This window comes from Athene cunicularia (genome assembly GCF_003259725.1).
Source record: "Athene cunicularia isolate RWA chromosome Z unlocalized genomic scaffold, athCun1 chrZ_part1, whole genome shotgun sequence".
In the NCBI taxonomy this organism is placed as follows: Eukaryota; Metazoa; Chordata; class Aves; order Strigiformes; family Strigidae; genus Athene; species Athene cunicularia.
Genome location: NW_020799142.1, coordinates 2,333,104 through 2,349,302, shown reverse-complemented (window position 1 = coordinate 2,349,302; position 16,199 = coordinate 2,333,104).

Genomic DNA, 16,199 nt, shown 5'->3' with positions numbered 1-16,199 from the left:
AGCGTAGCGGCGTGTGGCGGCCTTCGCCGTGGGAACTGAGGCGGCTGGAGCGGGAAGCGACAGGGCTACCGTGGGCCTCCGCCGTCTTTCCCGGGCCTTGTCATGCGCCGCTGGAGAGCAGGGAACGGCGGCCAGGGAGAGGAGAGCAGGGTGAGGGGTGACCTCTGAGCCCCAGCATCCTCACGTTGTTTAGCAAACACCCGTTGGACCTTTCTGTACAAGTCTAGCATTAGACACATTCATGGGCCACTGTCAAGCTCCAGCTTGGATCAGGCTTTTCTACATCTGAATAAGTAGCAAGTTTAGTGAAAAACGCCACCTGTGCCCTTAGGAATGGATCACAGCTGTCCTGGAATGGTTGGGGGCCGGCTCTTCAGATTGCCCACTCCTCCATTGCAGCGTTGAGTTCCTTCTAATTTTCATTGACTTAATCTGCTCATGTTTGAATATATTCATGGCTGGTATGTGCTTCTAACCAATACTTTGGGTAAACACTTGCTTAAGATATATTTTCTGCCCTTGAGAACTTGACACATAGTGAATACATCTTTTGCCACTATGTGTGGGCTTCTTTTTCAAGGACTATCATTGAGACATACCCTTGCAACTTGAAGTCAGGATGAATGTGTTAGCGCCACTACTTTTATGGAATCACAGAATCATCTAGGTTGGAAAAAACCTTGAAGATCACCTAGTCCAACCATTAACCTAACACTGACAGTTCCCAATTACACCATATCCCTCAGCGCTATGTCAACCCAACTCTTAAACACCTCCAGGGATGGGGACTCCATCACCTCCCTGGGCAGCCCATTCCAACACCTAACAATCCCTTCTGCAAAGAAATGCTTCCTGACACCTAGTCTAAACTTCCCCTGGCACAACTTGAGGCCATTCCTTCTTGTCCTATCAGTTATATACTTGGTTAAAGAGACTCATCCATAGCTCTCTGCACCCTCCTTTCAGGGAACTGTAAAGGGCAATGAGGTCTCCCCTCAGCCTCCTCTTCTCCAGACTGAACACCCCCAGTTCCCTCAGCCGCTCCCCATACGACCTGTGCTCCAGACCCTGCACCAGCTTCGTTGCCCTTCTCTGGACACGCTCGAGTCATTCAATGTCCTTTTTGTAGTGAGGGGCCCAAAACTGAACACAGGAATCGAGGTGCAGCCTCAGCAGTGCCGAGTACAGGGGTCAGATCCCTTCCCTGTCCCTGCTGGCCACGCTATTGCTGACACAAGCCAGGATGCCATTGGCCTTCTTGACCACCTGGGCACACTGCTGGCTCCTGTTCAGGCGGCTATCAGTCAACACCCCCAGGTCCCTCTCTGACTGGCAGCTCTCCAGCCACTCCTCCCTAAGCCTGTAGCGCTGCTGGGGGTTGTTGTGGCCCAAGGGCAGCCCCCGGCATTTGGCCTTATGGAAACTCCTGCAGTTGGCCTCAGCCCATGGCTCCAGCCTGTCCAGGTCTCTCTGCAGAGCCTCCCTACCCTCGAGCAGATCAACACTCCCACCCAACTTGGGGTCATCTGCAAACTGACTGAGGGTGCACTCTATCCCCTCGTCTAGATCATCAATAAAGATGTTAAACAGGAGTGGCCCCAAAACCCAGCCCTGGGTGACACCACTCGTGACTGGCCGCCAACTGGATTTAACTCTGTTCACCACAACTCTTTGGGCCTGGCCATCCAGACAGTTTTTTATCCAGCAAAGCATAAGATAAAGATACCTTTGTGAATCCAAAAATCCAGTTTTGCCATGATCTACATAAGATGTAATTTCCAAATTTATTTTTCTTAAAAGGGAGTTTATGTTTAAATCTACAGTAAACTAACACTGCTGTTGATAGAGATATGTATTATATAAGTTTGACTCTGAAGCTTTTATTTGTCTTGTGCGTGATTGCAAGATACTTTTGTTTTGGTTTGGTTTGGTTTTTTACATGGAATATTTGGTTGATTTGTTGAACAGGGTGACGGGATGCCTGAAGGGAAATAACAGGACTGTGAGCAGACCAGGCCTCTGCAAACCTTCTGTTTCACTTTTTAAAAAAGTCAGAGACAGATACTGTCTCCTGGTCAGGTGGCTAAGGCAACAAATGTTGCCACAATCAGACCCTGTTCTCCTCTCTGTTAGAAGGTTACTGCGTGGTACTAGTCACATGAACTAAAATACCTACAGAGAGCTGGTAAGGATTCTTTGCTTTCTGGGTTCCTCATCAAGACATATATGATCTAAATTGCAGAACTTGAGTTTGCAGCTGAGGTCAATGAAAGCAATGATCTTAGACCTTTCCTCACAAGGATCTTTTACACATGAAACTGTAATGTTTGTAATAAACTGATTTCTTAGAACATCATTAAACTGCAAGAAAATTAACATTCTACTGTCAGGTCACTGTCTTGGTGGTGTATATGGAGTAATATGAGAGGTCTCAATTTAGGATTATGGTAAAAACTTATTTGGATCATAATTGTTTCAGTGAGACCAGTCTGAATAAAACAGGGGTCATGTGGAAAGTAGTAAATGATCTTATACTTTAAAGGTGTGTCATAACATGTATTTGTTTGAGAATGCAAATTCAGGTTACTTTAAAACTGTCATAATGTGTGTATGGACCAATTCAGGTTTTCTAGGCAACATGGTGACATGTTGTTTTCTCTGTGTTTGATTCTGCAACTCTTACTATTCTTGTCGTTGATGACACTTGAGAGATCATTACCTGTTTAGATACATGCTATGTTATGTTGTGTTAGATACACTGTAGTATTCTAATTCTTAATATCTGATAAATAAGAACATATCTTCTGTAGAATGAGGGACTTAGCTAATGTGGTCTAAGACTGAAACCTTTAGTCTAGCAACACTAAATCTGATATGGGTGGTATTAAAGACAAGAGCTACAATGTTTCCAGTTCTGGGGCTTGGAGGGGTTGGGGGTTCTTTCTTACATAATGTAAAATGGATATCAGTACTATGCAGTATTAAAACCTATGCATCGTTCTGATTCTCCTAGAGATGTAGTGCTGGAATTCAGGTTCCTTTGTTAGGTGTCCAAATTATGATACAGATGGGATAAGGAGAAGTGTTAGCCTCAGAAGTAAGGCTCAAAAATCTGGAGCTGTTCAAAGAACTGTCCTGGGCGGTCAGCGGGGAACAGTGAAGACACTTGTTTGTGTAAAATTCATCCCTTTCCCAGGATTTAAGCATATTAATAAGTGACTGGAAATGTATATTTTCATCTACATGGGCTCTGTAATTCTGAATTTTCTCTTGAATACAGATGTTCATAGTTTAGTTTTCAAAGATATACTATTTCCACCTTTGAAGTGGGGAAGAAAATGGTGATGCTGAACACATTTATAAACTAGCCATGTTTACTTAAGGCTTTATATAGATATCTCTGTGTGTACAAAGCCATAAGTAAGTGTATATCATATATATTTTTATACCTGTGTGTAGTCCACATATTATATGTACATACACACACATTTTGTGGGTCAAATCATTTCAGTACTGGAAAGAATATACTGTTTGAACCTCGGTCTCCTTTATCTCATGCCATTAACCTGTGTACTGTGCTACAGTATAGAAGATGGACTTAGCAATGTTTCATATATATATATATATATATATATATATATATATACACACACATATATATATATATATATACACACACATGTATACACATATATACATATATAATGCATTTTGTGAAGGATGCAATCTTGATGCTATATCGGAGTTATGTCTGGGGTTTTTCTACCCATTTAGGGTTACATTGGAATCTAGGTATTGAGGTTGGGACAAACTCATGCAGAAGTGCAGGACCAAAGCTGTAGACATAGGAAGAAGTTTCATCTTAAACACAGGTGTGTCTCAAGCCATAGTCAGCTGCTGAGTGGATCTTTTTTTTAGATCTGTTTTGGATTTTAGCATCTAAAGTTTGTCTAGTCCCTTCCTTAGATGCCAAATTCTTTTTCTGGGTCTAGCCTCTAAAAGAAAACAGAGGAAATGAGTCTTTGAAAAGTTTTCTTACTGACCAGACTGATGGTATCTAAATTAGGTTTTCTACTACTGACTATGGAAACCTTATCTCTGACTGTTAAGAAACTGTACAGTCAAGTAAACTCCATACGTGAAGGGATCTACCATCCAAACAAGGAACAAAATATAATAATGTTATACAGGTATAACTTTTACAACTTTTTTAAGTTGCATGCTTACTTGTAAGAGTGGATGAAGATATTAACTTTTGTTGTTAATAGTACTGTAAAAAAAGGTCAAAGTCTTTACTGACAAAAGTGTTTCCACACCAAGTCAATGAATATTAAATCATGAGATTAAGAGGTGGTATGTCTATTTTAAAATATATGTAATATCTACAGCTAAAATATATATACATTTAGTTCTTAGGGACAAATTGTTTTTGTCAGGGTATTGTAAGTCTATCATGATATAAAACCACTATCGCTGGATTGTAAAAGTGATCAATAGCTGTTTAAATAAAAACTGTAACTAGCCTCAGAAATTTTGTAGAAACATGGGAATTTGGCAAACTTTGCTTTTCATCTTCAAGAAACTGTTTTTTCTCAGTTGCTTCTTGAATTAAATGCTTATATATTGATGTCCATCCTTTGTGGCAATAGTTGTAGTATAATAAAAGGAGGCAGTTTCTTAAATCTGTAACATACTGTGTTGGATGGGTAGTTATATTTCTGAATATAGTATGGAGGGCTAGAATATTTTTAGTTTGCCTAAGATATTTCTTACTGGAAATGGAACTCAGTGTTGTTATAGAGTCAAAACCAGTTGTGGTTGTTCAGAAATTTTTATTTCTTCTAAGGTTCCCTTGCATGCTAAGCTTTTTGTGAGTGTTTTTTAATAATACAAAACCAACATGTAATAGCACCACGTGTATATGCATGATACTTACAATGGAGAGAACTTGCGAAGTGTAATAATTATGGATTTTAATGTACAGATACAAGTGCATACATGAGAAGAATTCATCTTTATCATAATCTGTCCTAAAGTTTTAATATCCTTCCTGCCCTTCTTTGCTTTTTTTTCCACCAATGCTCAGCATATGTATTCTTAGGATTTGCATTTGGTACAAATGGACAGAGGGAAGAAAAATTCCAAACTTAGCTTGTCTGAATATACATTCCTTTTTCCTTTCCCACTTCAGTAGCTTTTCAAGTTGTAGATGCAGTAAGCTGCGTTTGACAAAGATGGAAACTTAAAAACACTTGATTTCCCAGACACATATGAGAAGTGATGGTTGGGATACAGTAGGTGACAAAGCTACACAGATACTGATTGTCCAAGAATAGATGTTGTTCAGAACAAGCACAGATTATGCTGTCTTTGCCCATAAGGTCATTGGAATGCATAGGACAGATTGAAGGCACAATGGAAGGAAAAGATAGCTAAAACATTGTCTGAAGGAAGAAAGAAGGAGATTGAATTTGAAATATTGTAAGGAGGAAATGCAGGAAAAACAGAGGGGATGTGGAGGGAGAGCAAGACTATTGTGATCGAAGATGTTTAGTATTTTAGATACAGCTATAGGAAACTATGATCCTTTAGTTACTCATGGAGGAACTTGATTGATTTAGAATTATTGCAAGCTTCCTTCTCCCTTTTCTGTTTCTTTTCCCCTGGCTGTTCACTCCTCTTCCTCTTCCCCTTCCCCTTTTTGAACTAACAAGGCCTGACATATAATTTTTATTTGATGTTTCCTCAATGTCAGATCAACCACTTTTATTTAAATACTAATGAAAAGTCATCCAGGAGATGGTTTAGCAGTGCCTCATTGCCTAGTATTAGTATCAAGTAGCAGTATTTGCCAGTCTTTGCATTTATTAAAGATGTAAGGCTCCAGACTGCAAAAATCAACTTTCCAAGCAGTCAGGTCATTCTCTAAAATACTAGTAACTAGTGAAGGAAAATAAGGCATTGCTTTCACCTCCATTGAATTTCTTTGCTTGTTTTTGGTGTATGACTTTTAAATATTATGTTTGATCACTTGATTGAATTAAGGACCAGAATTGTGTCAATTTAAAATAAATCATTAGTGTGTATATAGAGAGAGATATTTAAATGATGATGCCTTTAGAATTAGACTGCATTAGCCTAGTATGTATCTTGAAACACTATATAACAGAGTGGATCATTAGGGAATTAACAAAGCCTCCTGTATTTTCTAAAGTCAATTGCTGTAAAATTTGGGTTTTATAAGGTACTTGTGTATCTCAGGGGTTATTTATTCCCTTACATAAGAACTTGCCTCCATCTGCTTTTAGAGTGCATGGTTTTAATTACATGTTTACGGTTTCTGTCTTTATTTAACAATATATTATTTAGAGAGGAAAAATGGTGTGGTACTTCTGTGTTAAAATCAGAATGTTGAAACTATATCTATGCAAAAAGTTAAATTAGAGGCTGACAATTGAATACTTTGTTCTGTTATCCTGATAGACTAAGTAACTCAATCATATTAAACTATTATAGATTGCAATAAACTGTAAAAGCATAGAATAAAACAATGCTAAATGCATGTCCATTAAGATTCACAACTCTCTTTTAAGCCCATGGAAGACTTAAAAGAGTCCAAGATATGAGCATCCAGTTTCACCAGGAGAATACTGTGAGAAACAGTGTCAAAGGCCTTCCTAAAGTCAAGGTAGACAACATCCACAGCCTTTCCCTCATCCAATAAGCAGGTCGCCCTGTCATAAAAGGAGATCAGGTTTGTCAAGTAGGACCTGCCTTTCATAAACCCATGCTGACTGGGCCTGAGCATCTGGTTGTCCCCCATGTGTTGTGTGATGGTACTCAGGTTGAGTTGCTCCATCAGCTTCCCGGGCACCAAAGTCAAGCTGACAGACCTGTAATTTCCCAGATCATCTTCTGACCCTTCTTATATATGGGCATCATGTTGGCCAATTTCCAATCTGTTATGACCTCCCTGGTCAGCCAGGACTGCTCGTAAATGATGGAAAGTGGCTTGGTGAACCCTAGGATAGGGTTAAGTTTCCCCAGCAGAGAGAGAGAGGGAAGGGATCTCCAGCCAGGTTATTCACACCATGCTGACATCAGGTCTGTGCACGGGAAATTTTTTTTCCTTGGTGGTTTTGGTAGCAGGGAACACATGGTGGGCTTGTTCTGTAACCACTGCAGTATTTCTCTGTATATCTTTTGTCTTGCTTACTGTTATTTCTGTTTATTGTTGCTATCATTGCTACTGTTGTTGTTCAGATTGTTTATCACACTGTTGTATTAAATTTCTTCTTATTTTAACCCGGGTTTGTGCCTCACTTCCAGCCTGACCGGCTGAGGGTGGGGGAGGGGCAATGGCAACGTGGTCTCCGGTCCCGGCAGGGCTTAAACCACCACATCCTAATCTTCTTCATCCATCCCCACAACTGAAGGGATGGAGGAGAACACACTTTGTGCCCCCAACCCCCTAACCAGTTTCCCCAAGGACCTGAAATCTCTTTCACTGATTTAGGACTTCTCCTGGTAATATCATTGCTACCTGCCTGAAAAAAAACAAGAGAAGGTATAGTCCTTGGGTCTCACTAGAGTGGGGAGTTTTGCCATGAGGTCCCTTACGTGGGCCCCAGGGAGGCAGCAGTCTTCCCTATGAAGCAGGAATTGGGTCTTCGACACCTCTCAGAATGGAGTCACCTACTGCAATGACCCTTCTGGGGTTCTTTTCAGAACTGATTTTAATACCTGGTCTAGAGCAATCCAGCCTTGGGGGACCCTGGTCTTCCTCCTTGTTTGACTCATTTTCTTCACCCTTCTCCGTTTCAATCACAAGTTACAGGGCCCCATATGTACTCTGAAGGGACACCATGGAATGTGAGGGAGGTCAGGAGGGGATTTTGGTGCCTCCCTGAGCAGGGACCTGTTTCCAGTCTCCCCCACCTTTAAGTCCCCTCCTTCTGCCTGGTAGCAAGAGGGTGAGGGATCGCCTGGCTCTTTTGGAGCCTCCATTTGCTCCTGTGGGGTGCCAAGGTGCCACTCCACCAATCGATCTCCCTTTCGCTCTCCCTAACACTTCTTAATCTCGTGACCTCTCCTTTGAGTCCCTCCACCATGTGAGCAGGTCACCCAGCTGATCACAGCACACGCAGGTGCTGTCCCTGCTGCCCTCCGGCAGGACCGACAGGCCCAGGCACTCCCTGCACCCGGGACCTGGGCCGCTGCATGTTTGCGTGGCAGCTCTGTCTGGGTCACCATGTTCTTTCTGGTGCCGGTTCTGACCCAAATGGAGACCACAGCTCGGTCTACTCGTGAAGGACGATAAAATGAAACTAGGTCAGATGAGCTCTAGACCCAGGAGAGGGACTATGCCCTGTCCACGCCAACTGCCGCACCACCTGCCGCCCCACGCCCTGTTTGCCCGTCCTGGTCGCTGCCTCCCTGGGGAGCTCTTGTACATGAGGGGCGTTGGGTGTCGGACTCCGGTCTCCGCCCGCCCTGAGTCCCCGCTGCCCTCAGTCCCAGCTCGCTCTTCCCACTCAGGGAAGGGCAGCCTAGGGCTCTCCCTCTGCCCTGGGCTTCTGCCTTCTCCTCTTGCAGTTTTGCCACGGGGTTTTTCTGCTTTCAGAAGGATTTCCTGCCACTATCCTCTGCTTTGGAGCCCCTCTTCTCAGCAAATTGATCAGCTTATCTTTCCCCTTTGAAACCTTCTGTATTTAAGTAGGAGTTAAACTAACTGTGAAACTTCTCCATGAGACGGGCATTAATCAGAATGTCTGTCTTCTAGCTGCTTGCCCATTTTTGTTAATTCTGCAAGACCAAAATATTTTCGTTATCATTGTTTTTCTGTAACATTTTATCGATGTTTCCTAGTGCTTTTAAAAGTTATAGAAGAGATAAGATGCATGAGCCTTCTTACTACAGAATTTAATTTTTCCTCATTAAATAAGGAACAGTGCTGAGATTTTTGAGAAAATATTGTTCTCTGTCATGTAAAGATTTAATAATAAATGTAGTCCCCTCCCCCACCACAGCATAGAATATTGAAAACTAGTCCTAATAGAAATGTATGCTATCAAATACTGCAAGTATCCTCAACTCTCATGGTCCTCAGACAGATTGTTATCAAATAGCATAAAACAGGAATTGCTAAGTAGTTATGATATAACATCCTGACATTGTATCTTGGCTTTTCTTTTGATGATCTTGCATTTCTTCAATGATTAATTAGCTCCTTAGCTCTTTCATCTCTTTCTTTCTGCTGTGAGGAAAGATATGTGAATGATGTGGAGGAAATTATCTCCCAATCTCTCTGCTGGATGCAACAGTGAGAGGATTGACTTCCATAAAATTTTCTTCACAGCATACTAACTACATCGTAAGGAATCACATGCTTGTCAACATTACCATGTCTGCTCTATGACCACATTGCCAATGTCACCAAGGTAAAAGACTCATTTGACACTCTCTATGATGATGACATGTAAGTCTGATCTGCGTACAGAAACTCACACTGTATCATTTTATTCTTGCATTTGTAGCAGGGTTTAATTTGTCTGCTCATTCCTATCATAGAAGGAAACCATTTAAGTCAACAAATGTCACTTCTTCGAAGTCACATGCTGCAGGTATGAATCTTTGCTTTTGTAATTACTAGGAACAAGCTCTGTTTCTCAGAAGGGAAATCAGTTTTGAGGAGTTTGTGTTGGTTTTGTGTTTCATAACTTTGTTTATTTTATTGCTGGAAGGCAATAGCTGAAATTGCAAAGCTTGCTTAAGGGACAGAGAAAATGAAAAGGCAAAAGCTTGTCCTTTAGAGTTGTGTAGCAACAGAAAAGGAGCATATGAGCATGCATATATAGACCAGTGTCCTGATTTAGCTAGGATAGGGTTAAGTTTCCCCAGCAGAGACAGGGAAGGGATCTCCAGCTGGGTTATTCATACCATGCTGACATCAGGTCCAGCATGGGAGGGCGAGAACTTTTTCCTTTATGGCTTTGGTGGCAGAGAGCACACAGTGGGCTGTCCGTAACCATTGCAATATTTCTCTGTACATCTTTGGTCTTGTTTACTGTTATTACTGTTTATTGTTGTTATCACTGCTACTGTTATTGTTCAGATTGTTTATCACACTGTTGTATTAAATTTCTTCTTATTTTAACCCCGGGATTTGTGCCCTACTTGTGTCCTAGGGTCGGGGAGGGACAACAGCAATGTGGTCTCTGGTCCCAGCAGGGCTTAAACCACCACAGTCAGGTACAAGATCTCTACAGAAACTGGGACCTCAACAATAGGTGGGACCACTTAATGACAGAACTTTAAGATGATCAAGCATGGGCTCAGAACTTTTCCATGAAGAAAAAGAAAATAAATTATGTGGATCTTGCTCAGTGCTTTAATGATGTTATGCTCATATGAGCATATGTCATGTATAGTAATGGTCTTGAAGACACTACTTAATGTATACTGGTGAATGAGACTTCAGATCAGATAGGTGTTAGAAAATTCTGGTTGGTGCTGTGGCTCTAGTGGTTCATGCCTGCTGTGCTTTCAGGAGACATGAAAAACCCTTGCTGCCCTTCAGATTAAGCTTTATTTTGATGTATGTCAATTTAAGAAATAATTTACATCAATAGTGAAAGAATGTACATTCAGCAAGTTTTAGAGCAATTACAAGATCGAGTGAGAATACTTTGGAAGGGATTGATGGTTTGTGATAAAATTGCAGATAGCCATCAAGAGAATATTCACACTTATGCATTTAAATTGTACAGCAAAAACACTGAGGCTGAATTATGGGGTTACATGAAGTATTTTTTGTGCTTCCAGTTACACCAAAATTGTGTGTATTATGAACTGTGGCTATTGCTTTGTATTTGATGTGCAACTTATAGATGCTGTATGAACTAAAAACTCCCATTTCTTTGCCTTAATGACATTCTTTGATGCCAAGAAAGTGGACACATAGCTTGATGAAAGTATATGGTAATGTAATTTTCTAAATCACAATAATATAAATCATTAGCATATTTTTTCTCTTCTTAGCATGTTTTATTAGATATCAATTACACAGCAACCCATTCACTTATTAATGTGAGTAATTTGAAGCACATAGAGGTAATTTTGAAATTTAACTTTGGTTTTAAATCAAGATCTTTATTAGGATTTAAATTTGACTTAAACTGTTACTTCATTTACATAAACACTAAACTAGAAGATAAACATTGGAAAACTGCTCTGTAGTTATGAAATCAAAGTGACACTTGTTTCTGTTTTTAGAAACCATAAACAATTTGCCACTATCATTACTTAATAATAAAGCAGTAGTCTTCCAAGGGGGAAGTTGTGGCATTTGCTGAATCTTTTTAAAGTTTAGGACAAAGGAGAGTGGAGAATCTGGTACAATAATGAATTAGTGGTTTTGAAGTTCTTATCACCCAGCAGGAAAAACCTCCCTCTCTTTTTATTGTCATCACAGAGGAGTTGTTAGGGATACTGCATCAAAAATGTTTATTGTATGAGAAAGGGTTTTATTCCAGAATTGATTTCACAGTTAAGCTGAGGCAGCAAATCTTTGTCTAGATTATGTTTCTTGACACAAAAATTCTTTCTCTGTTTTTTAAGATGTCTTGGTCTTTTTTTGGTGTATTTTATTTCTACCAGTGCTAATGCTACCCAATATGTTAACTGATGATTAGGGGCTGGCCTTTCCACCTTCACATAATTTCAAAAGCTTGATAATTAAATTTTATTGAATCACAGTTCACACAGGGTGGTAAGACAGGCCTTTATTGGTACAGTTTAAGTTTACCTAAACTGTCATTAATGCTAACAGAGTCAGTCTTATTGTTTGCTGCATTCCTGAATTCACATCAGCTGTCTTGTGCTGCATCGTTAAAGATCATGATGGTGCTTGATCAGTGCAGTCAGGCAGCCAGTAAAGTTGATACCTTAGGAAACAATAAATAATTTATTTTGAGACAGCTGGGTGTCTGAATCCAACTGTTGCTTTGATTGCAGAAACGTTTGTGCTTTCATAAGCAAGAGAACATAGGTTTATATTGGTTTAAGCTAAATGCTAAACACCACCTTCAATTGTAAAACAGTTTAACTGGCAAATAAAGGTAAATTTACCTACAGTTTTAACCTAGGGCTGAATTTTAGGTGTGTCCAGATTCTGTTTAACAGTCAAATATGCAAAACTGAAATTCATTATTGGGTTCTGGATTTTTTTGTTTACTAGTAAGTAATGAAAAGCTATCAATAGTTCTGGTTTGATATAACCTGCCTCTGCAGAGTTAATACACTCTCTAGGCAGCTTAAGCCTTTTGGGACAACATTTCCAGGGCCAAAGGAGAAATCAATGTGAATTTTTAATTCAAACTGTCATAATGGATGAACATAGCACTATACATCCAGAGTTGCATTATTTCTTTGAAAGAAATACAATATATTGGAAGGCATTGGAGAAAGCTGAGTATCATATTGGACAGAAATGTTCTGATCACACAAGATTTTTGAGTTTATGAAGTTAAAAATTATCTGGCTAATTATCCAGAAAGTTTAGAACTTTGTGAAACAGTGAAACTAGATAATCTATCTTAAAGTATCTTGAGTTCTGGAATGGAATTAATTAATCAAAACACATTTGAGAGTCACTAAATTCTGGTACAAGAAATAGAAACAGATTATTTTTCTTTTCACCTGGAGCTGAAAGGGCAGTTCCTAACCTTGACTCCAGCCAGGTGTCTGAAAAGATACGTACAATATTTATTCTGAAACTATCCAACCTGCAATAAAAAGAGACAAATCTGACAAATCTTAGGAAAAATTTTCTTTTGTCACTGTTTTCAGAGTGGTCCGTCAATAAAAGAGTAAACTCTGAAATTGTATTATTGCTACCCATTCTCAGGGACTAGATAAAACCTTAACAGAACAGCGTGCATGGAGCAGTCACCTTAAATTTATTGAATTAAATAAACTATTAAACTCTTTCTATTAAAAAAACCAAAACAAACCAACACTGAACCAAAAACTGAACAATAATCCCAGGTCAAAACACAGCCTTAAATAGCATCTAGAAGTCCATACAGAGCCTCATGCTGCCTTCTGTAGCCTCCTTTAGCACTCAAATGAATAAACAGCCATCAAAATATTAGTTTTTCTTCAAAGGATGAAAAAAATTAAAGAGCAAACCTTTGGGCCAGATTTGATGACAGATGGAACAGAGCTGTAATCAAAGCAATTTTCAGTTCTTTGGTTACTCCCAAGTTCTGAAAAATGACTGTGCGTTCCTTGTAAATAAATAGAAGTTAGTAGATTCCATCACCTCTTCTTGATTTCTTTTCTATAATGGAAGACTTTATGTGATTCAAAATCTAGATAAATAAAGCAGAGTTCATGTTACTCTTTGTCCTGGTTCAGCCAGGACAGAGTAAAGTTTTCCCCAGCACAGAGAGAGGGGGAAGGGATCTCCAGCCGGGTTATTCATACCATGCTGACGTCAGGTCCGGTGGGCGGAACCTTTTCCTTGCTCTTTGGTGGGTCTGGGAGTGAATTTTGCTTTCTGTAGACCAGCTAGCGGTATTTCTCTGTATATCATTTGTCTTGTTCACTGTTATTGCTGTTTATTGTTGTTACCATTGATACTGTTGTTATTCAGATTGTCCTATCACTCTGTTGTATTAAATCTCTTGTTATTTTAGCCGGGGTCTGTGTCTAACTTCCAGCCTGACCAGCGTGGGTGGGGGAGGGGCAACGGCCACGTGGTCCCTGATCCCGGCAACGATTAAAACTTGCACACTCTTGTACGATTTTCTAACTGAAACATTATTTTTTTTTTTTATTTAACAACAGCTCAGTAATAGATGTATGCTTAATTGTAAAATAAAATTATGCTTCAGTTAGAGAAAGAATTTCATGTGTATCTAGAAATATTTAAATATATATTTGTAAGTGTTAGAAAGCTAAAATACAGTCAGTGAAAAAATGTATACTGCAATAGTGTGGCAATTAGAAAGCTATGCATTCAAATACGGTTTAGAATAGCTTTACAATGACTTTTCTTAATGTGTGGTTTTCTTCTGCATCACAGTTAGTCTGGACCTATCTTTGCTCAGTAAGGCTAGATGTCGCAGTTATGTTACATTTCTGCAGTTAATTATTTTAAATTCATCTTACAGCTTGTCTATGATTAAAACAAAACAAAACAATTTACCCATCAGAGTTGGCTTACTTTCTCAGACTCATCAGAATTAAAGATTATGGAGTCCAGATTATATGTCCTAGTGTTACCATCAACCTGGTCATTACTGCAAAGTTTTATCAATGACAATTGGCTTCATTTAGCACAAACTGTCTGTATGCATAGCGTTCCCTATATTAATTCTCATACATTTATCCGTAAATATGAACATGTTCCTCAAACAAAATGAGTTCTGCTAGTATATTTTCATTTATGCAATGCCTAAACAGACTAAGAATGGTATCACAGTTTAAACAGTTCACCCCCAGCAAGATGACAATACAGCTGTTCCTGCAGAAGAAACTTCACTGGTCTAGTATTTTAGCTCTGTTTCACGGAGAAAAATGTGATTGAAAGCCTAGCTGTCAAATCCAAGCAGAGCTTTCTGAGAATGATGCCTGCTCCACCTCACTTTTGTGCTGTTATGTGCTTTAGGAAAAATCTTCTATTTCCTTAAAACATTGCTACACACATATTGTATCAGCAATAGTGTGGATTTTTTGTTGGAATGAAAGGCAGGGAAGCCCAGACATACAGCAGGATAGGATCTATACCAACTAAAGAGAAATTAAATGTACTAGATTTACCAAGATTAAGGAGCAAAAATATAAGACTGAATATTCCTATTGAGATATGCATTTTTTAGGTATTCATCACTGACATGTTAAATTGGAACCTGGTACCTTTCTATTAGTCATGATGAACAGCAAACTGACCTGAATGGAGATATGTCTTTAAAATAGAGGAGAGAATGTTAAAGCTGTAAATGCAAATTATGTTGAGAGCAAGTGTTAAATGCTTGGAAACATTTATGGATACAGTAAAAAAGTAGGAATTAGAGTAGATGTGATGCAGAAGTGGCTGTTTCATTAATATATAAATCTTATTTTCACCAAAATCCTTTCTCTACCTTCTTCTCAAAATGATAGCCATATATACTTTCTTGTTTGAAGTTGTACATTTATTTTCATTATAACATGGTGCTTGACAGCAGTCAAAAAAGAGACATCTTCTGCAGACACATTTGCTAAGCAGTTGTGTTATTTACACAGTACAACTGAGTAGGAAATACTGATTTTTAGTGCTCAGAGATCTTGCATCTTTTGGCACAAAAAGCTTAAGTGTCGAGAGTGTACTACGGATCAAAGTATCAGCAGGCTTACAGCACAGCAGCCACTTCACAATATAGAAAAAAATTACTTCTTTCCAGGTAATGTGAAACCCTTCATCAGGTTTTCAGTCTTCCTAGAAGTATACCTACAACCTCACTCTGGCAGAAAATAATAAGAACTGCTAGGAATAAACTTAATATCAGGTGCAATTATGCTCTGTGTGGACTATTAAACATCAGACAGCATTCTGGCAGAAACCAGTTTCCCGCATCTTGATAAGCTGACCAAACTGTGAAGAAATAAAAGCTAGCCATTAAGCCTAAACAACATATATATCTGTGCTAAGTTCTACCGCTGCTGTGTTACTCAGTGCACTACTTTGTTCCAGGACCATAAATGCAGCAGCCCTTTTGCTTGAGGCCTTGCTTGGGCTCTCAGCTGACCAGTCATGACTGCTGCAAAGATCTGCCTTCAGCTTTTTTCATGTTTGCCCCACAAGCCGTCTCAAGACCTGTCCTGCAATATTAAACTGGTAGGATTACTGGCAGCTAAACCGAGTGCTGGGCATGCTTCTGCCTTGGCTTTGGCTTGGCTTTTACTTCTTGACCTTGGTCTTCTGTGATTACAGTCCTTACTTCCAGTCCTTGAACTAGCCCAGTCAGAGAAATTGTGACAGCCCATGCTTCAGTTATGATCTTTTAACATGTACTGCATACATTGAGAATCTTGCATATTAATACTTCCACTTTTTAAGTAATACTTTCTAGACAATTATAGTCCAAAATGGTTTGGGGGGTTTTTTGTTTGTTTGGGGGGTTTTTTTGTTTGTTTTTTTGGTTTGGTTTTTT